The following is a 9,050-nucleotide window of genomic DNA, read 5'->3' as shown; positions in this document are numbered from 1 at the left end:
AGTCCTTCCAACTCTTCTTAACTGAATTTCAATTAACAATTTTATCATACCCTTATGATATATAAAGTGGGAGGATGAAGTTGTGCTTTCTCTGACTCTAGCAGACATATATTTAAGGATTTCTAATAGAAAATAGGGGGTATTAATTCTTAATTGACATGCTATATGAGATAAAAGTCAGAAATGATAAATATTGACATGATTGTAGCACCCTTCACAGGTGAAGTATGAATGAGTAAATTGCAGGAGATGGTGCCACTCTTCCTTTAACCAGGACCTCTGAATGCCAATTCATCTCCTTAAATTCATCTTTCTAAAAAAAGGGTACATCAATGCCAGCCAAAATATGACTCCTGCAATATATTTCTTCGTCTGTAGGCAAACCTATGACTTCAACGATTAGCTCCTTTATGACCTGAAATGTAATTCCCCCAATAGTCACATGCTAACCATCGAAACCTTTAGTAAACACTCTAGTAACTTCATCATGGTAACCTGCACAACAATTGAAAAATTGCTCCTAGCCTACTTCTTGAAACCACTACTTAATTTCTAAATAAATTTTGAGCAGGTCAGGTTCCTTAGGATCACTCCTGTTCAATTTTACACTCCTTTCCATGGTTCTCACCACCGAGCACAAGCACAAGAAAGAGGATCGTGATTCAATCCTTAGTTGATGGGGACAATTTAACAACACATCCTCATTTAGCATAAGAAATGAACATATCAATCATGGGTTATATGGGTATTACCATATGAGGTACTTTACTCTAGGACATGTCAAGCGGATCATCATTATCACAAACTGACAATTGATTTAAAAAATCTTAACACGCAATCACAATTTTTAACCCACATTACCTCTCAGCGACATAATCCAACAATGCATCATGTGACCTCACCATCCATTTCATCAGCGCGTGTTTGATCAATGATTGTTCCAACTTCCTTTGTTGACGTGTACTTTGTCAGCGCATTATAGGAAAAAAATTTGAATTTCACCCTTTAGTGCTAATACCTTGAATGTCAGCGCATTTTTTTAATTTTCAAAAATATATTAACGTTGTCACTCCTGTTGTCAATGCTTTAACCATATTTATTACAAATTTGTGTTGGCGCTCCCATTGTCATCAATTTAAAGATTATAGACTAAAAATGTGATAACATGGAGGAAGCGATCTACATGAAGCAGCTGAAAGACTTTGCTGTGAAGGGTAAGAAAAAACTAGTGTGCATGTTAAAGAAGTCTTTGTATGGATTAAATAAATAAGCAAGGATGTGGCATCAAAAATTATATATATATATCTATATATATATATATATATATATATATATATATATATATATATATATATATATATATATATATATATATATATATATACTTGGATTCACAATGAGCAAAGAAAATGCCCGTGTCTATTATAAATTAGTTGATTCTTGTGTTATTTATTTGGTCTTGTATGTGGATGATATGTTGTCATTGGAACTAACAAAGAAATTATCCACAATGTGAAGACCCAATTGTCCTCTAATTTTGACATGAACGATCTTGCTACTGCAAAATTCATTTTGGGCATGGAAATTAAATGAGAACGGGAAAGGAGGAAGATTTGGTTAAACTAGAGGAAGTATGTCAAGAAAATATTCCAAAGGTTTTATATGCAAGATAGTAAACCATCGAGGTTCCCATTCTTGTAGATGCAAAGTTATCTATAGAACAATGCCCCAAGGCATAGGAAGAGGAAGAGGACATGCCCCATGTTCCATATGTGAGTGCAATTGGTAGTTTGATGAATGTAATGGTCTATACAAGGCCAAACTTTGCACATGTAGCGAGAGTATTGAATATGTTTATGTCTTAACCAGTGAAGGAGCATTGGACAATAGTAAAGTGGGTTTTCAGGTGTCTGCATGGCACTAGAAATTATGGTTTGTGCTACCAAGAAAGACTAGGATTGGAAAACATGTTGGGCATACTTGGATTTTTTGATGCAGATTAGGCTAGGGATATGGATCCCAGAAGATCTACAAGTGGGTATGTGTTTAACCTATTTGTAGGAGCAATCAATTGGATGAGAAAGAGACAGTTTGTAGTGGCACTTTCAACTATATAAGTTGAATACATGGCAACCACTTATGTAAGAAAGGAAGCAATTTGGTTGTAGAGATTTTTTTAGGTATGGGGTTGGTACAATCAGTTATAAGGATATATTGTGACCACATGCATTCATAGTGGGGGACATATATTGAAGAAAAATGACACAATATATTGAGCATATAATAAGGGGTAAAGGGTTTTTATATTGGTAAGTATGAAAAAAGGAGCTCAAAGTTAATGGAAAAATATAAAGGGGTATACAAAATGTTAATGAAGAAATGGATACCTTAAATATCTAGTGAAAGTAGGGATTTATTAAATTGGGAAGGTGTATTGGGTTCATATTGGTAGGGGATTAAATAATGTGATTTTTAGAGGCATTTTCCCATATGTAGTCAAATTAAGGGTATTGTTTAGTATCCATGAACACACATGCTATATCAGAGGTTTATTGTGTAAAGTCCCCATGGAGAGTGACAACCCCTTGTAAAAGGTTTGAGGTAGTGCCCAATTTTTATTTTTATTTTTATGCAGACCCAAGGATGGTGGGTGGACCCACCCATGGTTTTGCACATGGTTTTGGGCATAATGGTTTTTCCCATGGTATTTTTTAGATCTAATTAAGGTAACTATGGTTACATTCTAATTCAGGGTTAATGGATTGGGGTTTATGTATTCTTAGACATGTATATAATGTATTGTAACATTGAAAGGAATACAATGAAAAATCAGTCCGTTTTCCATGTTTTGGGTTACAGGAGAAAAATCTCTGTGTATATTTTAGGTTCTAGCCATTGTATATTTCTATTTTTTTAAGAATTCATTTGCAAGTAATTTTTGTTCAATGTTAAAACCTTCATTTGGTATCAGCGCAGTTTTGAATTCAATGGGACACCTTTGTGGATGAGGGGGATTTTCTAGGGCCTATGGTAGACTCTATTACAATGGGAGATCTATGGGATTGATTCTTGTGGTGAAAGGAAATGGAAAAAAATGGAAAGATAGAGATTGAAAAATTCAATGGATAGAGTTTTGAGCTTTGGAAGCACAATGACCCATAAACTGCCATGGATATTCCATTGGACAATTTGTCACAACAGATCAAATAATATTATATAAAAAATCTAAGATTCTATACTATTACAGTTCTATAAACTTTAAGTTTTGTAGATTTAACTGTAATTAGTGCATGCATGTGAATGGAAATTATGAATAAAAGTAGAGCACAACAAAATAAGCTCTCACACACACATAAGACACAAGATATTCTCTCTGGGAAACCATCTCAAGAGAAAACCCAACTAGAAGGTGAGGTCGTTTCGCTCTCTTTCTATGTCTGGAAATATAGTTGTAGGTACAAAGAAGTAATTCCTGTGGCCCGTGGGCTGCTACAGTGCATAAATCCTCTTTGTGTGCTCTACCTTCTATCTCTCCTGGATATTTTCTCAGCTATGGAACAAAATTCTCTCGAAAGAATGCAATGCCTCTTCCTCCTAGTGGCCCAGTTATAACACAACCTGATAGCCTACTAGTAGTTAATTTTGACCACATCAACTCCTAACTAGAGTTATAATATAGAATTTTCTAGAGTATTTTACATCATAATCACGTGGCTAGCCCATTTTACATGAATAATGGGGCCTGATGTGGCATCCTCCCAAACAATAGGTGTGAAAACAGGAAGGTCAACTTATGAGTGGCATAACTTTTACATACAGAGTCTGGTTGATGCACTTTTTGTGTCGTTGGAAATATCTACGTGTGTAGAATTACATGAAATGGTGTTGCACTAAAGAGACAATTTTTTAGCCATAAAAACATTGTTTATGCCTCAAAACACTCTTGAAAGGTTTCAAACCCTGTTTTGCCAAACTGGGTCCCGTCAGTAAAAACTGGTCCTGTGAGTTGATTCCTCCACTTTTTCCACTCCAAATGCATCAAGATGGATGAAAAATAATATAATGATCCAATTTGGATCATTTAAGATGGAGGATTTGTTGGTGGATAAAGATTAGTGGATCGTGGTGGATCCAAGTACTAAACCAACAACAACGTTGACAGAGGATTGGACCAAGTTGGATCGAAAGGAAAAGAGAACAATATAATTGTGTGTCTCAGATTTAGTATTACTGAATGTTTCAAGAGAAACTACAACGAAGGATTTGTGGGATAATATTCCTAATTTCCTACGACATTTGTTGTTTGATAGACTTTGGAGCTAAGAGGACACAAAACTGATAGAGTGGGAGCATAAATATAACAAATTTTATTATATTTATCCTTCATGCTAGGTTTAACGATTGGGATCCATGTTTCTCAAATTTGGATTTAAATTTTTCCATCATATTATTCCATGAAGGGTTGGGGAAAGGTTTTAAGCATTGATTTTGATGGATTTTGTCTCTATTCCACCAATCACATTGAGTAGAGTTGAAAATGTGAATGTTTCAATGTTTTTTTATGTCTTTTGCAAAACGTAATTTCTCACAAATGCAACATGCATAAGTAGGTGTGTCTTGTATTGATTGCAAATATATCTCAGATGTTTTAATTTAATTTATATGCTTTCCATGTTCTTGATTTAACACCACACCCGGTGCACATATTGCATATTTTAATTAATGCAACTGACTATGTTGTCCAATGACTTTGTTGGAGAAAACATTGGAGAGATTGGGGAGCTACATGCATTTGAACTGTGTTACAATGAGGCTCGAAAGCCTATTTATTGCTGAGAAACAATGGAAAATCCTAAATATCCAAAAAACTAACCCTAGGAGATGAAGCGCCAAACTATGAGCCCCGTTTGGATAAATTGGTACATCAACTTCCCGGGGTCGAAACTTTGGCATACAATCTCCATTTGATGCACATAATACCTCGTTAGAAAGATATATCCAAGGACTACAACTTTTGAGTGACCAACATCAATTTCCCACTAATGTTAGTCCCAGTGTTACCAAAAAACGTCATCTAGGGCCTCAAAACGGCTCCAAAAGTTCAAGACCCAAAAAAAAGTGCTAAAAATAGTAAATTGTGCTACAATTAAGGAAACTGAAAAACTGAAAGAGACAGTTGTGGGGGTCCAAGTGGGATAGGCTAGTGGCCACCAACATCCACCTGGATCATTCCTCCCCCCTTAGGAAGCAATGGTCCCCATTTTGTTGAGTGCCTTCATGAGATGGGGAAAATTTTGCTGAACTTGGTCCCTGGTGAGCTGTTCTACAATCTTTGATGTGTCCAGTAATGGTGGGAAGCATGGTTGAGGGTGGTCCACAATGAACAATCAGTGCAAGCTAAGGAATGGGGGATTGCTATGCTCCAAAGCATTATTTCCCACAATCTTGGTAATGGTGTAAGGATCATATCAGAGTGGCCTGAGCTTCCGATGGGCTCTTGTAAGACATTATTGCTACAGATGCAACCAAAATTTGTCACCCACTTGAAACTTGTGTGGCACCCGATGTTCATCATGTCACTGCTTGTACTTGGCATTTTCCAGAATGGAGCAACGATATATCAGCCCATTGGGTAAAGGTGCTCCGGGAGTCAAATCAAATGAATGCTTGACCTGATAGTGCAATGGTACCCCTGTAGGTGAAGAGAAGATGTCCCTATGTTCTTTCATGACCATATCCACTTGCTTTTGCCACGTGGAGGAACCCTTCCTGGGGGCCATGGATGTGGCTATGATCTTCCCCTTACATTGAGAGCGAACCAGAAAGAAAATAAATTTCCTAGTCTGGGAGATGATCTTACTGCATTTCTTAGTAGAGATCAAAGGGGCGGCGGTAGGTGGGGCTACCTCTGGTATCCTATGTAATGAATTACCCAAAGAAATAATAACAGCATGAGGCCTTGACTCATACACAGCATGTCGCTTCGACAAGTAAGGTTGCCCTAATAATACATCACAAACATCAATAGGAGGAACATCACACAATACCTCATCCGTGAAGGGCCTGATGCTATAAGGAAGGCGACACTGCTGGCGAACTCGGAGATCTTGTCCTTCGTGAAGCCATCCGATACTGTACGGTTGCAGGTGTGGTGTAGTCGGTAGGCCCAACCGCTTCATGACCTCTGCTGAAATGAGGTTCTTTTGGCTACCACTATCGACAATGAATTATAGCGGCGAACCCTTCACCCACATTTATGAGTGGAAAAGATCACTCCCCCTCCTTTGGATCTTCCGGCTCATTCTTCTAGATCTTGGCAATGGCAATAGTGGCGCTGGGCTCCACATCAATGATCTGCTTCCCTTTGTCATTCCTCTTGTTGGGTTCTGACTCAGGGTCGGAACATGCATCTGATTCTGAAGCCTTCAATTCGGCTACCAGTGACTGCTTGGTCTGACACTAACTTGTGTTGTGAGTGGGGCTCTTATGGAAATCACACCACTTTCATGTGTCCTTCTTTGACTTCATGGTGTTGTTCCTTTCTTGCGGCTTCGACGAGTTGTCTTGGGTCACCCCGCCTTGGCTTTGTCCTTTGTTCTTTGGATTCACAAATCCAAAGTCTCGCTTCTTTTGTTTAAACTTCTACTCGATCTTGACATTGTATCAATATGCCATGCCGAGCGAGGAGATGTCCAGGAACTCCATCTCGTCTTGAATGTATCTATGTAGGTAGCCACAGTACTTGAGTACCAAATGTTTCTCAGAATCCTTGATGCCCAACTTCGTGTGTAGGGTATGAAAAACATTGGTAAACTCCGACACATCTTGGTCCCTTCCCTACCGCAGCGTGGTCCACTTTATATATTTGTCCTCGTAGCTCCTAACAGGGTAGTACTGCTCCTTAATGGCATCCCAGAATGAATTCCAAGTGGTAGTAGCTGAAAACAGTGAGTTTGTACTTTCATCCTTCTACTCGCAATAGGTTTCTCACCAGTCCTTGATGTGGGGGGTTGTTTTGAGAAGAGCGAAAGTAATATTTTCCCAGCTCGAAAAATCATGAATGGAAAAATACCCTTCTAGCAGATTTAACCATTTATCTACAGCGTCTACGTCTATCTGACCCTCAAATATGGGAATATCAAATTTAACTTGTACCTTAAAGGGTGTGGCGCTTCCAGAGTAGCTGTTGGAAGTAGATGCATTGCCCCTGGGTAGCCGCTGAAGGATCTGGGCAAATTTGTCCATCATCGCATTAGTTTTTCGCTCGAGGGCTTCTTTGAGCAACATTTTGATAGGATCTCCTGCCCCCTTGTCTTTCTTTTCATCCACCATGGGAGGTCATTGGGATTTGTGAGGCTGATCTTGCAAAGGTTCAACCAGATCGAGCCCTAACTCCTTATATCCCAACCTCGTTGGGGACATGCAAAGAAAAATAGAGAAAGAGCAGACCACTCTGATACCACTGATCCATATTTAAATAAGAAAACAACAAATTATAGAGATAACCATAAATACAGAGATGTAGCAGAAATAATACTTCATTTCATTAATGTAAAACACTGAAATATGCTTACAAATAGAAATGGAAATAAAAAAGCTCGGGCAATGGTAGCTTATCTCTGAGGAGAGATGTGGTGGCTACATGTCTTTGAACTGTGTTACAATGAGGCTTGAAGGCCTATTTATTGTTGAGAAATAATGGAAAACCCTTAACATCCAAAAACCTAACCCTAGGAGATGAAGTGCCAAACTATGGGCCCCGTTTGGGTAAATTGGTATATCAACTTCCCGGGGTCGTAACTTTGGCATACGATCTCCGTTTGATGCACACAATACCTCGTTAGAAATATCTATCCGACTACAACTTTTGAGTGACCAACATTGGTCTATCACCAATGTTGGTCCCAATATTAAAAAAAAAAAACAAAAAACAAAAAACAAAAAAAAACAAAAACGTTGTTTAGGGCCTCAAAATGGCTCCGGAAGTTCAGGACCTAAAAAATAACTAAAAATAGTAAATTGTGCTACAATTAAGGAAACTGAAAAACTGAAAGAGACAATTTTGGGAGTCCAAGTGGGATAGGCGGGTGGCCACCAACATCCATCTGCATCAACCAACTTGCTATTATCATTGCTCAGTGACAAAGAATATGTATCTTGTTCTAATGCCTTGTGATGTTTACACATCCCGACAAAGCTTCTCTTTTTTTATGATTTATTTTCATTTGATTGGAAATGTAGCAAAGAGCATGATTTAATAGCAATAGTTTCTTTATGAACAAGATTCTTAAAAGAAATAGGCAACACGACATTTCAATTTTTTTTCCTTTGACATTGACTAAATTATTAATTGTACCTTGTCAGTGTGGTTGATATCATTAGCACTATTTATTTGCGTAAGTGCGCAATAATGCATATGTGATATGGACAATTGAATACACATGAGGTATAACACTTTGGATGAACTGTTTGATGGATATAATCTAAAAGAAATATATTTGATTGCTGCACTCCAAATGCATATGTTAACATTGAGTAGTTCACATATCCATTGGATTGTAAAAGTGTTTCCTTCTATATGTCCATTTGCAAATGGCATTGATAAGTTAATAATATAACCTTGCCAACTATTGATACATTGTTCCTGTTCAATGATCCTAGCATCAAAGTGTTGTTGCAAACATTTAATAGCTCTAATTTCATTGCGAATGAAACAACTGTAAAAGGTTTGTGCCAATGTCTTTCTTAGACAAACCATGTCAAACCATGGAGCAAGTGCACAAATAGATTCAAACAACAAGTCATGGCAGTCATTGAAAATATGACCATAGACCAAGAACCCTTGTTACATTAGAATTTTTCCAATTGAGAACATGTCATATTGTCCACAAGAACATTGGCATCGAGAATTGCATGGAGAAATCGATCGAGGGAGCGAATATGAAATGTCCATTATGTGGTGCAACAACAATGGTTAAAAAATGGTCAGGTACATGATTTTGGTTGTGCAATAAAATACTATATTGATATCCATCAATGCCTTGAATGAA

The sequence above is a fragment of the Pinus tabuliformis genome, chromosome Q (genome assembly GCF_031772625.1).
Source record: "Pinus tabuliformis cultivar Carrire ecotype Pingquan chromosome Q, CPIR1, whole genome shotgun sequence".
In the NCBI taxonomy this organism is placed as follows: domain Eukaryota; kingdom Viridiplantae; phylum Streptophyta; class Pinopsida; order Pinales; family Pinaceae; genus Pinus; species Pinus tabuliformis.
Note: the sequence above shows the minus strand (reverse complement) of the source record.